This window comes from Delphinapterus leucas, chromosome 3, assembly GCF_059928025.1.
Source record: "Delphinapterus leucas isolate spDelLeu-1000000601 "Yukka" chromosome 3, BTC_Dleu_Yukka2, whole genome shotgun sequence".
Taxonomy (NCBI): Eukaryota; Metazoa; Chordata; class Mammalia; order Artiodactyla; family Monodontidae; genus Delphinapterus; species Delphinapterus leucas.
In genome coordinates, this window is record NC_143131.1 from 41,658,172 (window position 1) to 41,676,795 (window position 18,624).

General features: G+C 38.3%; 1 long non-coding RNA gene across 5 annotated transcripts in view; it reads right to left on the bottom strand.

Annotated features, from left to right (window-relative positions):
* Positions 1–18,624, bottom strand: part of LOC111186835 (uncharacterized) — a 206,478-nt gene that overhangs the window by 68,100 nt on the left and 119,754 nt on the right. Inside the window, exon 3 of one of the 5 annotated variants that reach the window (XR_016392642.1) lies at positions 2,008–18,612. The exons of the other annotated variants lie outside the window; for them this stretch is intronic. This is a non-coding gene — a long non-coding RNA (uncharacterized LOC111186835). Of the gene's footprint in view, positions 1–2,007; positions 18,613–18,624 lie in introns of those variants that run through there. 5 annotated transcript variants of the gene reach the window in all.

Genomic DNA, 18,624 nt, shown 5'->3' on the forward strand with positions numbered 1-18,624 from the left:
ATGAACATAAACATCAAAAAGTAAAGAGAAGAAAAAGAAGTCATTTTAGCCAAGGCAGGAAAGTTTGTCACAAATCCAACTGTTTTCTTCCTGAGCTTCCTCTTATTTTAATAGAGAGGCATGCTATCCACAAGAGGCTGAATTCTAGAGCGTGAGTCCTGGTTTACATAGTTTATCTCCTAACCTATTTTATAATTTTAGAGGAGTCAGGCAATATACAGAAAAATGTGACCAATTTAGACAATATGGCAAAACATGCCATTTGGTCTCATTTATCATAATAGGAATTTAAAAGGATACTCATGAGCCACTTAGAACCCATGAGTTAGCTAAGCAGAACAAGTGGCTTTGAATAAGACCTACCCTTAAATCATTTAGTGCCTTGCTGCATCATGAAAAGCAAATACTGAAAAAAAGAAAAACCTCTGAGAGTCATAACAATCAACTTCTCAGAAAAACAATTTCACCCCTGCTTAAAGGGCTTGCAATGTCAACAGGACCACCTTTATTCTAAGTTCCAATTCCTCTGCGATAGAAGGTGCATTTCTCCCCTGGCTCTATGACAGGGGAGTGGAACCTGCTTGGCCACCTTCATCCTCCCGTGTAACAGTCTCCAGCTAGTGTGTTAACTAACTCTGGGCACTCTGTCCAGTAGAAGAAAGAAGATGTCCACAGCCAATTTTGAGGCAAGAACACTGAACACAGAGCAAGAGGAAAAGGAGAGGGTCAGGTTTGTGCAGTGGGCAGGTCTGCACATTCGGACGCGTTCAAGCCCGATCTAGCCTTCTGCCCACGGGCTTCAAGCCCCTTTCATGGAAGAATACAGTGGAAAGGGAGTCACATCCCCCAACACGCCCCTCACAGTAGACAATGGAACTACAGACTGGGATCTCTTAATGTTTTACGAATCACTGTTCTTTTGTGAACAAAGGAGACTGAGACCTATAGTGAAGAGACTGTTTTGAACACCAAACGCAGCCGGTGGAACCTCTCCTAAGAGGCAGAGACTCTACTAATGGAATCTCTCAAAACCACTGAAGACACTGCCAGCGTCCTACTTCAGGATCCCTGTGCTCACATTATGAACCAAGGGTACAGAAGGTATCAGTGGTACATGTGATTTCCACTGCACCACATCATCACAGCTACCATAACATCATTTTTGCTGACCACTGATACGGCTCTTGTCACAATACATCAAAATTATTCATTTAAATAATAATTATAATAAGTTAAACTTTATATATGTTATCTCAGTTGATCCACACAGTAACCTGAAGAAGTAGACACCATGACTGGCCTATGTGATAGGTGAGGAAACTGAGCAGTGGTGAGGTTAAGTCATTCGCCTCAGATGACACAGCATCTGCTAATCCGGATCCACCTCCGGATTCAGCCCTTGACTTCTGTGCTAATACCTGCAGCGGCCTGCTTTTCCTGCCAGGCAGCAAGCTCACTGAGGGTGCAGGCTACTTACTACACATCTCTGCATCCTCCGTCACTGACATATAATAGCTGCTTAGAAAATGAAAAATAAATGAAACATGAATAGTCCCACGTCTTGTCCAACGCAGTTCACTGATCCTCTGGCTAAAACATACTTTCTTTAAGGTCATGGACAAAGACTCATTCATAGGAAGAACAGACTGAGGAGATGGTAAGCGGAGTCTGGTCAAGTGGCCAATAACATTCCTTGAATTGGCTATATTACTGGCTACTGGCCCTTATAAGCTATTGGAGGTCAGGGTGACAAACTCATTTGGCAAAGTTTCCTTGACTCAGTATTATTTTATTATATATAACATACGAGTTATTAATCAATCTATAATTTACTTACATTTATACTGAATCAGGTAAGACCTACATAATCCTTGTCTAACAAGTATTACTGTTTTCTTCATTACTGAACTGGGACATGAAGTTGGGGGGAAAAAAATTCAAATATAGAAGTACACACAGGAAAAGATCAAATCCTCTACATTCTCTCTGTTTTCCTCCCAGAGGTAATGACTATAAACAACTGACTATGTATCTTGCTTTGCATTTGTATACAACTTTTCTCCCAGATAAATGAGATTACATAAACTGTTGCACTGAAACTAGATTAAGTTCTGTAACAAAGTAAGAAAGAGGATGGAAGTATAACACTGTGTCTCAGCAAAGGCTGCTTACAGAGTAGGTGGAGCTCACAGTCCCACCCTCCACTCCCACCTGTTCTGAGGGATTCCCCACTTCTCATAGACTTGGGGGACCTCCAAGCTTTGTGAGTCTTTGTAAGTCTCTATTAGGAAATTAGGAGCAGATTCGTTTGCTAATAAGCTCAAAACTCTGGTGCATCCTTCATACTGATCAGTTATTGATTAAGTAGTGAAAGTGACAGTAATTTTAATTGAGCGAGTCCACACTTTCCGTTTTCAGACCAAGCCTTAAAGACTGGTGTTGCTTGGGATTGCTTGTTGATTTTTATTCAAAATAAATCTTGGACATCTTTCTATTCTTCTTAAAAATTGAGTAATATTCTCAAGTATGACTGTTCCATACTATAATTAGTATTTCCCTTTTGATGAAGGAGATTTAGGCTCTTCCAAGATTTTTGCTATTAGAAACAGTACTGTGATACATTTCCTATAAAAGTAGTAGGACTTACTGTAGAAAAAACGTTCAAAATGTGTATTAAAATACCTTAAAAAGGTAACTGTTATGTATGGATGGCGTGGTTGCATCCCCCCCAAATTCATATGTTGAAACACCTCAAATGTGATGGTGTGTTAGTAGATGGAGCCTTTGGAGATAATTAGATTTAGATGAGGTTGGAAGGGTGAAGCCCCCACAAGGAATTAGTGTCCTTATTAGAAGAGAAAGATTAGAGCTCTCACGCTTTCTCTGCCATGTGAGAATACAGCAAGAAGGCATTGTCTGCAAACCAGGAAGAGTGATTTTACCGGGAACAGAATGGACTGGCACCTGGATCTTTGCCTTCCCAGTCTCTAGAACTGTGAGAAATAAATTTCTGTTGTTTAAGTCACCTAGTCAATGGTATTTTTGTTTTAGCAACCTGAAATAAGACAGAAATCCCATCTGAAAAATATAATTGCTGAAACTATCTTAAAATATTTACTTATTTTGAATCATTTTCCCAAGTATCTAAAATATTAGTTTATATGTTTGGCTAATGCTGTATAATTGATTGTGTATTGTGCTTTGTATTACACTTAACATTCTATCATAACATTATCTCATAACATTATTTATTGTTAGATTTGATTTTTAAAGGTTGATTTTAAGACATGATTTTTAAAGGTTGCCCACTGCATCACATGTATGTAACAAAATTTATTTACCCATTCTTCTATTTTGGCCAGTTACACTGTTTCCAATTTTCAGTTATAAACAACGGTCAAATGAATATTGTAGTAAGTCAACCTGTAAGGTAGGTAATGTTATAATGAACATTTTATAGATAGAGACCATGAGCCACAGGAAGCTAAAAAGCTTGCTAAACAGAACAAGTATACGGAATAGAGAAAAAGCGGAAAGAATGATAACTGTTATTTCACACTATTTACCCTCTCTGTCTCAATTATTTTACTATCTCACAACAGGATAATTAGGATCAAATGAAAAAATGTTGAAATTACTTTGAAAGAGAATATTATCATGGAGCACTTATAATGTCCAGATGTAATAGGGAATAACAAATCTGACTCCATATTAGATCTGCTTCTTTTACCTTAACCTTTGTTTTCTATTGCTTTCGTTACAAGTTAATCACTAAAGGGATGTTGTCTATAGCTTAAAGTACACATAAGCCTGTCTCCAACCCCCATGCCTGAATGTAAAACTAATATACCTTTGTTCAGCTCACAGGAAGCATCCTGACCCAGCCCACCTGTGAAGGGCTGCAGGAAAGGAGAAATTAACATATCCCCTCCTGGAGGTAGGCCAAAACCAGGAGATATTTGCAACAACTTATGGGCTTTTTACTTTACCTCCTCACCTTCCCCTTTCTTTGTTCTATAAAAGAAACTAGCATTCAGACCTCAGAAAGATGGTTCTCTAGGACATTAGTCCACCATCTTCTTGGACTCCCACCTTTTCAAATAAAGTCGTTATTCTTTCCTCCAACACCTCATCTCCTGATTTATTGGCCTGTCATGTGGCAAGCAGGATGAGCTTGGACTCAGTAACACAGATATTAAGTTAAAAATGAAGGTGAAGCTCTACTCGGGGAAAAGAGTCAAATATAATATAAATATTACTTAATAGCTACATAAACAAATTTGCATTGGATAGTTAGAAAATTGTGTGAAAATAAACAAATTTGCATTGGATAGGTAGAAAATTGCCTGTTCTTACTCTTATTTTATACTTCCTTGGTAATTCCTTTTTATATGTGAGTTGATTCCCTAGGGGGAAAAAATGTGTGCTAGAGCTCTTATCTGATTTATTAACAGTTTACTTTTTAAAGTGGAATTCATATTTGTATAATTGTGAATGACCTTTATGATTTTTAAATCTTTTTGCATCATTCATGAAAGATAAGTCTAAGGCTGCATATGGTTTTGGTGGCTTAGGTTCAATAAGCTGTTGAACCTCATGAAAGTGTTTCTTGTAAATAAAAAAAAATATATCATGGAATTAATATAGAGTTCAATTTATTAACTATTAATACTAGGGGTAATACCAGGTAATACCTTTGGACTGCTACCTAGGGGCACTATTGTCTCATAAATTCAAAGAAACAGAACAAAAGGGAAAGGGAAGGAGAAAAATATAAGTTGAATAGAAAAAAAAACAAAACAGAATGAACAGTAAGGAGGATTAAAGAGGTAGACATGAAGGAGACATTGCCAAAAATTTGCAGCAACTTACACTTAATGTAGCAAGGTTTATATGTTACCTATGTTTTTCAGTAAAGATTTCAAGAAAAATGTGAATTTGGGGTTGGATATTATAAAGCAGTACACGCAATATAAGCTGTATATTATATCTCTTCAACAAGTAAATCATGATCAATAGAAGATCTTACACATGTTTTATAATCAATATGTCAGCCCCACCTACCATAGCCATGAAAGCTATCTTTTCTCCATTCTAAGGAGAGGAACTTTAGCAGAAAAGTGATTCTGTTTAGGAGTGGTAACTCCACCCATTCCCCCAAATGGTGCTAGAGTCAGTACTTCTGAGGCTGAATATTCCACCTACCATAATTTGATTCTAACTCCTTATTCCAATTTCCACCCCCTTCCAACCATAATTCTCCTAATCAGAAATATCGTAAGAAATCAAAGCACTGCTGATGCCTTCAGAAATCCTGACATATCAAGTGGATTTTCTTCAGTTCCAAGGTATAGAAATCCCTGCTCAAACTAGCTTAAAACTGTAAAAGAAATCATTGTCCCATATTACTGAAGATCCAAAGGAAGTTCTGAATCCAGGAGAGGCTTGATCCAGGAGTTCCAAGGAGGCCACAAAAACTCAGTTCTCTGCACCTTTGTTCTACTATCAACGGTACCCACTTCATCCCTGAGCTCTCCAAAGAGGCCTAGCAGTTTCTCTGGGCTCTGCTCTGGTGATAGCAAGTTTCCAGAGTTCCAAACCATGCGTCCTCACATTATACCAACCATGGGGAGAGAGAAAACATCTATGTTCCAGAAATATCAGTAAACATCTCCTTGTGTCTCATGAACTCTGACTGGGTTGTTGCCAACTTCAGAACTGGCCAGAAGAATGAGATTTGTTGATTGCATTTAGTCACTTAGGACTCAAAGCCATAATTTGGAGTGGAGTGGACACTAGTCAAACACGTGACTGTTACTGGGACGTATTCGGTATCCCAAACCAAAGTTGAGCTTTTCTTATACAAAAGGCGGATTGGATACTAGGCAATAATAGCAACAACACTCCCACAAGCTGCTGTACATAATGGTTTAGAAGAGGGAAGACAGTAAAGGGAAAAAGGGTAATGATATCATGATAGCACATAAGATCCAGAAGTTGTTCTAAGGTCTGTACAACCGAACAGATCGAGAAAGAGTTAAATCCTAACACCTCACACATCAACAAATACAATCTTAGAAAAAGCACCCTAACTTTCACACCTGGGTTGCATATACCCATGAAAACTGTGTAATGCCATTTTCATCATCCTTACTGAAGTTAATCAATTTTGAAAGAGCACTGGTTAAAAGTTACAAAAATTGGAAGAAAGATATGATCTTCAGAAAACATTTCAAACATACATTAACATAGCAACAAACCTCCTAAAAAGCAGATGGTGATACATAATGCAGACATTCTTAGTCCTATGAAACATGAGAGGAAAAAAATTCAGGCCCACTCTAAACGGAATACAAATTTATTGTAGGAGGCAGATTTTACTACTACTTTGAGAGAGCCGTTATTGTCTATCATGTCAGCTCTCCCATCTAGCACAACACATCTTTGTCACTGCACCATCACTCAAAATATGAAAAATCATTGAAATATTTAGAAATCTGTAGTTTGTTGGCAGTGCATTAGAAGACAACATATTTAATAAGATCAGAAAATCCAACAAAAGTCGGTACTTCTCCGAATCAGAAAGCGGCAATGTTTTCTCTGCAGGTACTGAGAGAGAGGTTGGCATCACACCAATCAGCCATTAGGCTCAGCTTCCCCCAAGAATTGACTTTCGACAATTCCAATCTATTACACTTTTCAGTTTCTTTCATACCTTAGAGATCCACCATCTAACCCAAGAGCCCGAAGGGTTCATGATACAAGTGCATAGGACTTAGCCTGCTGCCTCAGGGCACATTGACACAAGAAATTATGGACTAAAAAATATGTGACATTGACTGCAAAAGATATTTCAACTCACTTATTTATTTAATAGACAATTACTGAGTATATATTTGTGCCAGATATTATGATATTCAATAGAAATATAAACCATGAGTAATAAAGTTTAGTGAAGGATAGTGACAAAACTACTGTGTGATACAGTCTAGATCTGTGATTGAGAATTGAGACAGGAGTTAGATTTATGGGATCAGAGAGAAAGAGAAGCCAATCCAGAACGGCCAGGTCTAGGGTCAAAGGAAGGAAGGAATGCAAAGAATGGGGGAGGCTGGAAAAATACATTTTGATGAACATGAACTTAAGATGAGTACTTCAAGCAGGTGTATTCAAGGGTCTTTGCAGTGGGGGTGGGGGTGAGGGATAAGTTAGGAGTTTGGGATTAACACATCCACACCACTAGGTAAAAAAATGGATAACCAACAAGGACCTACTATATAGCACAGGGAACTCCACTCAGTACTCTGTAATGACCTATACGGGAAAAGAATCTGAAAAAGGATGGATATATGTATATGTAGAACTGAATCACTTTGCTGTACACCTGAAACTAACACAACATTGTAAATCAACTATACTCCAATATAGAATAAAAATTATAATTTTTTTTTACAAAAAGAGTCTTTGTAACTAGCTAATGTAAATAGGTATTTCCTAAAAGTGCACTTTCAAACCTTTATGCCAATAATCGGAAACTATTAAGTACTATACCTAGGGCAATCATTTGTCAGCACTGATATATACCTGCTGTTACAACAATATTTATTAATGGTACCCCCTTTCATCCTCAGAAGCATCCTGATTTAGACGATAACTTGTATAGTTACCTTACTTTAACAAAATATCAGTGGGACATTTTGTCACTCCATGATTTAAGTAAATTTGCCTAGAAGCCTCTCCCTTCCCTCACACTGACTTGGCCTTTGGAAGCCTAAATCTCTCCCTGAGATTTTGACAAATTCCCTGGGTCTTACATTAACCCAGACTTCTGGGCTCCCATGACCCTGCATTCTCCCTGTGGGCTGCCCTCATGGCCCCAGGCAGAAAACGCATCCCTACACATTCCACAAAAAAATACACTCCCGCAATTAGCATCGAAATTCTTTTTTAGTGATGACAAGTGGAAAACAGAGCAGAGGTGTGCAACACTCATCACCCAGAAAACTAATTTCATCTGTAAAGTATGTAGCTGTCTTCTAATGGCAGTGGTTCAGCAGTTTCCATCTTACCTCTTCTCCCAGGTCATGTCCAGTCTCACGTTTGTTTTTTTTTTAAATAAATTTATTTATTTATTTTATTTTTGGCTGCCTTGGGTCTTCGTTGCTGCCGATGGGCTTCCTCTGGTTGCGGAGAGCAGGAGCTACTCTTCTGGCGGTGTGTGGGCTTCTCATTGCGGTGGCTTCTCTTGTTGCAGAGCACGGGCTCTAGGTACGTGGGCTTCAGTAGTTGTGGCTCACGGGCTCTAGAGCACAGGCTCAGTAGTTGTGGTGCACGGGCTTAGTGGCTCCACAGCATGTGGGACCTTCCCAGACCAGGGCTCAAACCCATGTCCCCTACATTGGCAGGCAGATTCTTTTCTTTTCTTTTCTTTTCTTCTCTTTTCTCATCTCGGCAGGCAGACTCATAACCACTGCGCCACCAGGGTAGCCCCCAGTCTCACATTTTTCCAAATCCTCTCCGCGTTTTCTTTTCTCCCCCCTTCTTTATCTTTTCCCCTTATCTCAAGGAGTCAATTTAACCATTTCTCCCTTTATCTGATATACGTTCAACATGAGATCTTGGGATCTACTAACATCTGTTCTAACCCCCTGTGAGGGGAGAGAGGCAAGTTCTCTCTCTAGTTATAGTTCTAGTGCCAGTGGAAGCAGAGCTGGGAGTATGCGGGAAAAGGAATGGAGAATTAGAAGTAGTATGTCTTGGGGAAGAATGGGACAAGAAAGATCACAGAGATCCAGACAAATATGCAGGTGATTATTCTTATAGGTACTTTAAAAAAATAATTATCCTAAATACACCTAAAAGTCTCCTGCGCTTGATTTTCCTTTTATGCAAATTATATTATTCTGGGGAAAAAATCCATGACTTCTTCTCAAAATACAAACAGTAAGATAAAGTACATAAAAGGGAAATATAGAGGAAGGAGGAAAATTTGGTTAGTACATTTTTTAAAAACGTATTTCACGTGTGCTAGGAACAGGCTGCAAATTTGACTCAGTGCTTCCTAGAAATGAAAGCAAAGACCGAGAGAAAACCAGTAAAAAGATTCTTGATAGCTATGAGAATTAAAAAAAAAAAAAAAGAAACCTCAGAAAGAGATGACTTTCTTATTACTAAGACCTGAGAAGAACTTCTCCCATGAGTTTTCGTTAAAAGTGTACTCTGAGATGTAATGAACCTCTTCCTCAGCCATGTTCCCTTAAGAACTTCAAGTTTCCTTCACATGGCTGCTTCTTCTTCCATGCAAGTTAATGGCATATGCCCAATGTAATTGATTAAAAACATTTTTAGAAGAGGCTAAAACTACATGGTAAAATTTGTAACATGGTAAAGATTTGTAACATTTTGATGGCTTGATATACATTTTTTTAAGCCATCTACAGCATTTGAGGGTTTGCCTAGCTTTCAGTCAATCCTCCTTGATTTATAATTTCTCAAAACCAATATTTTGATAGGAATTGAAAAGCAAAGAGTTCAAAATTGTATTCTTTGGCGAGAACTTATAGTGTTGATACTGTGTGCTGCTGATTAAGGGCAAATCCATATTCCTTGGCAATCAGCTGAGCAGGTTTCCTATAGCAATTAAACAGCCTAATCGAGACTTGCTGCTGAATAGATGGCTACCCCATCTACACATGAGGTGGGTCAAGAAACTCCTATTGGCAGAGCAAAGGATTCCTCAGAACATAGCTCTGGGTCTGCTCCAATACTTGGACAAATAAGCAATCAACACCCAAGAATTCGTTGCCATAGAGCATGGGCATAATACAGCACCAAGAGAAGTCTTACGTTGAGCAGTATAACTTCGCACTGCAATCCAGTTCTAGTTTGCAGAACGCAGTATATGATATTTGATCTGCTAAATAGAATTTGGTGGTCTCAAGCTATTAAATATTGGGTGACATTTCCTGAAAATAGCAATTTAGGTTTTGAATCAGATTATCTTGAACCATTCTCTATAATAATCATTAGCTGACAGAACTTGCTTTAAGCCATTCACTACTTAGGACAGAAGAGTAAGTTCCTATTTTCTCATAATGAGATGAAAGAAAACGAGATGTTCTTCCATAGGCTGAAGAAGAAGTGGGAGAGCCATGCTTGAAACACAGAGAGGTAGTGGCCTAATTCCACTGTAGACAGTGCAAGGCCTGGTTGGGGAAGCACAGAGCCACAACCTGGATGCCGGGGATCTGGGTTCTAGTTGGAGTTCTACTATTTACATGGTGTGATCTGAGTCCATCACTTAACCTCTGTGGATCTTTGTCCTTCTTTTATAAAGAGGAAAAGGGAAGGCCCAGAACAGATTATGGTTCTTAAGTATTTAAAGATATAGAATTTCTTCAAATAATAAAAAATTTGTTTCTACATTGTGTAGTATAGGCGATTGCACTGCTGGCCTGAAACAAATAGACTGCCAGATATTTCTCCAGCAAAGACGAGTTTATTCAGGATCAGCAGAGAATTGCAATTTGAGGTCTACAACTATGGCAAGCCACATGCAAGTCCCTGCACGGCAAGGGAAGGAGAATGCTTTTATAGAGGAGAAAAGGAAATTGAGAGGGCTGGAGTAAACAAAGAGTTCATGGCTCTTCATTGGCTGAGTCCTTGCCAGCAAAGGAGAGGAATCTTTCTTCTTCCTGTTGGGCTCTACTATCATCAAAGGGTGTGAAAGTGTCCCCTCCTGGTTTTCCAACTCTATTTAACTGAGGTTTCTGTTTATCAAATGTTTTTGCAGCACCAATATGCCTTCATCAGAGTGTTAAAGCAATTTTTCTGCTCCAAAATTAATGTCTTCCAATTTAGAATAATATGCATAATATACCTTCATCAAAAGAGGGCAATGAGGAGCTATAGATAATATATACAGTATCCTTACCTTTATACATGATACTCCAACAAAGGTATATGTTTTTCCTTTTCTTGTATATAGATTCTGTGGAATACAAATAAGAGAAAAACTACCAAAATGGAGTTTCTAAGTTCTCAATAGGGGAAAATGTCAATCCAGAGTTCCTTCATTTATATATTCCTATTTTAATGAAAACCATTTTCTTTAATGTTATCTATGAATAAACTTAATTGTAAAACGTCTGCATTGTTTTAGTTCCACACAGATCAATTTATACAAATAGCCTTCAGAGGAAACAAAAGTTGAGCTCATTTTTTCACCAAAGTGGACATCTGCTAACCAATAAGGCTATAGGGCTTCCCTGGTGGCGCAGTGGTTGAGAGTCCGCCTGCCGATGCAGGGGACACGGGTTCGTGCCCCGGTCCGGGAAGATCCCACGTGCCGCAGAGCGGCTGGGCCCGTGAGCCATGGCCGCTGAGCCTGCGCGTCCGGAGCCTGTGCTCCGCAACGGGAGAGGCCGCAGCAGTGAGAGGCCCGCGTGCCGCAAAAAAATAAAAATAAAAATAAGGCTATATATGCATGTGGCTTCCACATATTTCACTGGTAAATGTTTCCCTCTGAACGAAAGTGGATCCTTCAAATGCAAATGAATCCGCCATAGATAAGGAGTCTATTTTTAAATAATGCAGGAATGAATGTGTGAGTTCCAATTCTTCTTAGTAAGACCGGACACTCCCATGTTAATATTCTTGAACAAAGTACGTCCAGTATTCCAATATGCACAATGATGATGATCATTTATAGATCTTAAATAACTTTAATCTTTTAAGTAGAGCTCCTCTTTCACAACCCTTTGAGTATATTTTCCAGCTAGTTAGCCTTCAGTTCATAAAAAGAAGATAATTATTTAAAAAGTCAACCTAAAGTCTTAGATTTGATCATATACAATTCAAATCATGCCCAGTATTTCACCAGCCAAAGTGCAAATTTTAAACTATAATTTCTTTCTTGTTTCTATCCTCATAGATAAATATGGAGACTGAAGAGGAAATCCATCACCTAGAGAAGCATCATGACCACACAGAAGAGGATCAAAACCGATTCTGAATTTTTCAGGAGAAAACCTAGTTAGATTACAAATTCCCCAAGACATGTAACATTTAGCATCATTACAACTGATGTGTTTTAAACCAATATGTGGTAAAACCACTCTGGTTACAGGTGAACACTTCTTATATGTTCTACAAGGAAGTAGCTAAGGCAAAATACCCAATTCCTTCAGCAGTGTAATTAGAAAAGAGAAAAGAAAAAACTTAACTATAAAGGTAAATACTCCCATCTTGTGGCTGCTGTTGAAATAACATGTTTTAAATGAAGATTGTTTACTGTAGAAAATTTAATTCAAGAAATCATCACAAACATCACTGCTGTTTGTTGATTCTTCCTAAGTGCCAAGCACCATATTAGGTACTCTATGTACACCATCTTATTAAATGCTCACAGCAACACAAAATTTGAATGTGCCATTTACATTTTTCAGTAAGTCATGTCATTTTATAATACGAAAGTTACTTTTTGCTACTATAATTTCACTTTTTTATTTAGTTGTTGAGAACAACTGAAATCCTGGCTGGACTCATATTCATTGATAAGTTATTTTTTCTAACAGAGCTTGTACCTCTTGGTTCTCAGTCTTGTGCTAACATATCCCATTCCCTCTTGTAGTATATTATTCTCAGTCATATGTGAATGGCTCACATTCCATTCATACAGACCTCAAATTTAAAACTATAGTCATTATGATTGTCAAGTAGTTTTTTTTAATCAAAATAAAGAATATTAATTTCTTTTTTTTTTTGGCAACTGAATACACTGTTACAATTGATCTCTTACAGGAAAGGGATTTTACTTTTAATGACCTAATGTTGGATCAGGTCAAAATACTACTTCTGATTGGTCAAAGGCCACCGAAAAACTTCCAGAAGAAAGAACAAGTACAATTAGTCTTCAAGTGCCAATTCACAAGAGAACATGACATGAAATTTCATGCCTAGAAATATATATTATTAACAAACTAATTTTATAAAAAGGAATTCTCAAACCTCCATGCCATGGAGCCCATTTTACAGTATCATCTAATTCTAGCGAAACTGATGAGAGGCATAGAGAGAAACAAAGAGAGACACAGACAGAGTTTCAGAGATAGAGACAAAAAGAGATACCCATTACAGTCACATCTCTTTTCAAAATAAAGTTACATTTTTCTGGAATATTCGTTAAGTTTACTCTAAAGACTTCCTGGCAGATGCAGGAGACAGAAAACACAACATTACTGTAAGAAGTTATCCACTTCAGAGACCCTAGTTATTGGTTGCTGGTTTCGAGGCCTCTGCAATTAGATCATGGCAGTGAGCTAAGCTTAAATAAAGATTTCCAGTTTTTAAAAGCTTGTTTAAGCTTGGAAAAGATAAGATTGCCAGATAAAAGCTATCTTCTTAATCACTGTTGTTTGGTTATTTCCAGCCTGTTAACAATGTGTAAATTCTATTTTATGCCAGGAGTGGGAAACGGTTGCTACCTTACCCCCTGGCTCCACCCCACACTCTTTTATCATAAATTATTGGATCTATGGAAACTGAAGAGAACTTTCTTCCATAAACTTTTATAGGCAAGAAGGATGAAGTTTTCTGGTCTATTTTTATATTATTATTGGGAATATATAGCTTTCCTTAGTTTAACTAATTTGAATAAGGTAAAACAAACATTTGAGTTAATTAAGAAACTAGTAGGACTACATGTTCTTATTCAAAAGAGACAAGAACTATACAAATGGCACATACTAAGTCTTAGGTGATAAAATTTGGTTTTTGAGTAAGAGTAGTGTTAAAAAAAAAAGTATACCTGAATCAAAGTTTTAAAATTATTTTAAAAAACTAATCTAAATGAAGTTTAATCTTTTTATATTAAAAAAACTTTAAACATTAGGGCAGAGTTTCCAGTTCAGCAAAATATAGTCCCATTCTCCAAATACATGTAATACTATATACCATACCAAAATAAATAACCTGTTTTCATATTTTTTAAATAAGCCCAATTTTTAAAGTGAGCTCTCATTCTTGCATATTCCAAATGTGTAACTGCATCTCCAACTATTCATACAATATGAACGTAGTTTTATCCCCATGTTATACCCATGTTATAGCCCCCCAAATTGCCGTCTTCTGACTTCTGAAATAAGTTATATCCCGAGACTAGTACTGCAAGTTGAAAGCTTGCCTTAGAAATTGTGTGTATTCTGTCCGGTTGGCCAATAAGCAGAAGATCATGAGTGCTATATAAATTAGCTGCCTACTAGAGGGAGGAGCATGTCAGTAACAAAGTACAGACGGTATAATGGTCTTCACAGACTGAAGGAGCCCCTGAGGTCATGCTTCAACATCTGTATGCAGTGACTTAGCACTTGAGCTACTGTTAAAATTGAGATACCAAGCTGGGATATGTACAATGACCAAATTAGCGCACCACTGCTTCTTGCTAATGTCAAATTCCAGGAGGCTTTCTTTCTCCTGAATTATGTCATTAACTCCTTCCAATAAGAACAGCAATCGAATAAAATGGAAACACAAGCAAATGGTATCAAATCCTAAAGTACCATTTAGATAAAGTTCTCTAAATAATAGGATGTCTATAGGACAGTTTGAAAACAATATGGAGAGTAGTGAGGATTAGACTTAGAAAGGGTATATCCTTTAATAAAGCCTGTGGATTCTTGCTTACCTCAGGGGAGAGACAGAATTCCCCTAGTTCTCCATTGCCCCCACACTTTGGAAAAAGAACGAAAGTAGCTAAGATATAACAGCGCTCTTACTCATCCCCCAGGGCCCTTCCTCTGAGAAAAGAACCTTCTTCTTCCCAGTGGAAATACAAACTCTACAACCTAGCCTCTGTAAACTTGATGGTGCTTGGGGCAAGCTGGGCGCAGAGAGAAGAGACATCACAGCATACATAGGACAAGAATGGTCTAGATAAAATATGTGGTCACACATATAATCTGATTCGAGGAACACCAAAGTGTCCTCAGAAGGATCATCCTTTCTCTTCGAAGACACTGAATTGCCAGCATTCTAAATTCATTCCTTTCATTTTAAAGCCAGAGAACTTTTTGACTTTCAGGAATTCTTTATTCAACGGCAATTATCCGTGTGCAGGGTAAAACCCCTCTGCAGTTAACATTTAAGTGAGGATTAGTTGACTTTTTGCTGAAAAGCAGTTGAAGGAGAAGATAGCTGCTGGTTACCTACCAGCACAGAAACAGCAAAAGAAGAGAGCATGATTCTTATAAAAACATACTTTGTCTAGCATCTAACTTTTCCCAGTGCTGATTCTCTGCTCAAAATATCTGCTTTTGGTGGCTCCTCTAGTCATAAATAGCTATGAATTGTGCCTCTCAAAATAAATACGAAGGCTGTGGGAACATCTCACAGCCTCTCTAATTCACAGGCATAGGTTGTATTTTGCATTGGGCAAACCTATATTCCGATCTCTATCACTGAGATGTCTACTAATCTGGTTCTCAAGAATATCACATAGGGATTTCCCTGGCGGTCCAGTGGTTAAGACTTCACCTTCTAATGCAGGGGGTGTGGGTTCTATCCCTAAGATCCCACATGCCTTGAGGGCAAAAAACCACAACATAAAACAGAAGCAATATTGTAAGAAATTCAATAAAAACTTTAAAAATAGTCTACATGAAAAAAAATCTCTAAAAAAAAAATCACACGGCTGAGTTGTTTTACTATAAAAGGGAAGTGCATCAAAAAGCAAGGGAGAAGTTACTGACAGGTCTGGAGCTCTTGGTTCCTACTGTAAGCTCTTGCTTCCGTTTTATCAATATATTTCTTAAATATGCATATTTTCATTCTTCAGTAAACCTTTGTTCTCGAGGATTAATATGTAACATCTCCTAGTTGTCTGCATTCTAATTAACTTGTCTGTCTTCTACAAATGTGGGAAGAGACCATTTGAAGTAATAGAAGGAATGTCAAATCTGGAGGAATGCACATGAAAGGTGAAACTAAGCCATCACTGGAGACTCCCTGTCTCCAAGGCCCCAAGTCTTCTAGGTTTGCCCCAGTTTCCAGTGACAACATAGTGCCACTATCCTTAAAAGCTTTCCCTCTAGGAAAAACCTGACACTTAGTCAATTTCGAGGAGATAATCTACCAGACCTAACCAGGGCCCCAAAGTGAGAACAACCATTGGTGAAGCAAGTATTTTTTTTTTAATATAAAGTTATTTATTTATTTATTTTTGGCTGTGTTGGGTCTTCATTGCTGCGCGTGGGCTTTCTCTAGCTGTGGCACGTGGGCTCGGTAGTTGTGTCGCATGGGCTTAGTTGCTCCGCGGCATGTGGGATCTTCCCGGACCAGGGCTCGAACCCGTGTCCCCTGCATTGGCAGGCGGATTCTTAACCTCTGTGTCACCAGGGAAGTCCAAGCAAGTACTTTTAATAAAAAGAAGAACAACTGCTCTCATCTGATTGGAGTATAAATTTCTTTTTGTATTAGGACCTCTGTACCAAATTACCTTTAATATCTTACTGTTCTCTTTGGGGAGTAGGTGTCATTGAACAAGTTTCTCTCTTCTCATAAAACTCCTAAATTTGATTTTAACATATCAACTTCCTTCATCTAATCCAAGTAAGAAAAAAAAAGGGAAAAAAAATATATATCTCTAACTCCTGAAATTCAGTTCATATTTCTTTCTTTTCCACTTTAGGTTAAAATATTTCCACTCTTTTTCAAACAGACTAAACCAGTTTCTTGCTGTGCCTTTTGGTGGCAGATAAATCCTGGACTGTATTCTTCAGGTTAAGAATGAAGGCCATAAACATTAGTGTGCCATGTGCTAAATTTATAGAACTTTTTAAATAGGATGCTATTCAGATTAAGGAAAAACGCTGGACACTTCAAAGTTTGAAGCGTTTTGTAGATTCTTGCCGAAAGATAAACAAGAAACAGATAGTGAACATTAGACTGAGTTGATAAACATTTCTTCAAATAATGTAAAACGTATTTATCAAATTAATTTCACTCTGGCTGTGTGATGCTAAATTTGCAACGTTTTAAATTGTGGGTTCCTAGTTACAAAAGCACCCCACACACACCTTTGGTGCTCACTTTTGTTTACATTTGGCAAATGGTGTCTTCCTGCTTTTAGCAAAGGAAGGCTTAAGGAGGTTTATGACCACCTACACATCAAATAGTAGCTACAGACATCTTCCTTCTTAAACACAAGTTAGATACGTATGTAATAATTATAAAGTTGAACTAAAATGGTCAGAACAAAATGCAGGAGACCAGTTCAATAAACTCTTAGCTATTTGAAAGATCTCTTGAAGTATTCATGAAACCAGAACTACAGCTGAATTCCCACTTCCTTCACATAAAACCACCTTGGCTATAAAAACTTGGCTTACCTCCAGGAGAGGATATTTAGTGGACCAACCCCAGAAATACATAGTGAACAAGCCCTGAACATCATTCTCAAGGATTTTTGAAAGCCAGAGAGCATGAAAATCAGACTTCCTAAAACTTAAAATGATTTTAGCTGTTAAAAATGTATATACAAATCCATATAAACATTTAAATTATAATTATATGTACATATAAGCATTATATGGGAGTAATTTCTTACAAAGCTTGATAACAATTAACTCTATGCTTAAAATACGTTAAAACCTTTCATCTTTAACCCCCTTTTTTTTCTTTAAAGTCTTTATTGAATTTGTTACAATATTGCTTCTATGTTTTAGGTTTTTGGCTGCGAGGCATGTGGGATCTTACATCCCCGACCAGGGATTGAACCCTCACCTCCTGCATTGGAAGGCAAAGTCTTAACCACTGGATCACCAGGGAATTCCTTCATCTTTAACCCTTTAATCTTCTGTCCTTCAGTTCAATACGCTTTTTAAACATCTCACAACGTATAGGTGGTTTCTGAAGTAAAAAATCCAAGACCTAACACCTATTCACTTAGGTCCACTTGGCTTTCCACAGGCAAGTGTCCTATAAAAAGGAAAAAAAAAATTACATCAGATACTGTTAAGAACCAATAAACCAACTAAGTCTCAGGAATAAGATTGTCACCTCTCCTACAGACAGTAAGGTTGCCATCATTCAAACCCTGCACCAAGATGCTTTTAAAAATTAAACCAGGGCTTCCCTGGTGGCTCAGTGGTTAAGAATCCACCTGCCAATGCAGGGGACACGGGTTCGAGCCGTGGTCCGGGAAGATCCCACATGCCATGGAGCAACTAAGCCCATGCGCCACAACTACTGAGCCTGCACTCTAGAGCCCACGAGCCACAACTACTGAGCCCAAGCACCACAATTACTGAAGCCTGCACACCTAGAGCCCGTGCTCCGCAACAAGAGAAACCACTACAGTGAGAAGCCCGCGCACCACAATGGAGACACAACACAGCCAAAAAACATTTTTTTAATAAATAAATAAATAGGGCTTCCCTGGCGGCGCAGTGGTTGGGAGTCCGCCTGCCGATGCAGAGGACGCGGGTTCGTGCCCCGGTCCGGGAAGACCCCACATGCCACGGAGCGGCTGGGTCCGTGAGCCATGGCCGCTGAGTCTGCGCGTCCGGAGCCTGTGCTCTGCAGCGGGAGAGGCCACAGCAGTGAGAGGCCCGCGTACTGCAAAAAATA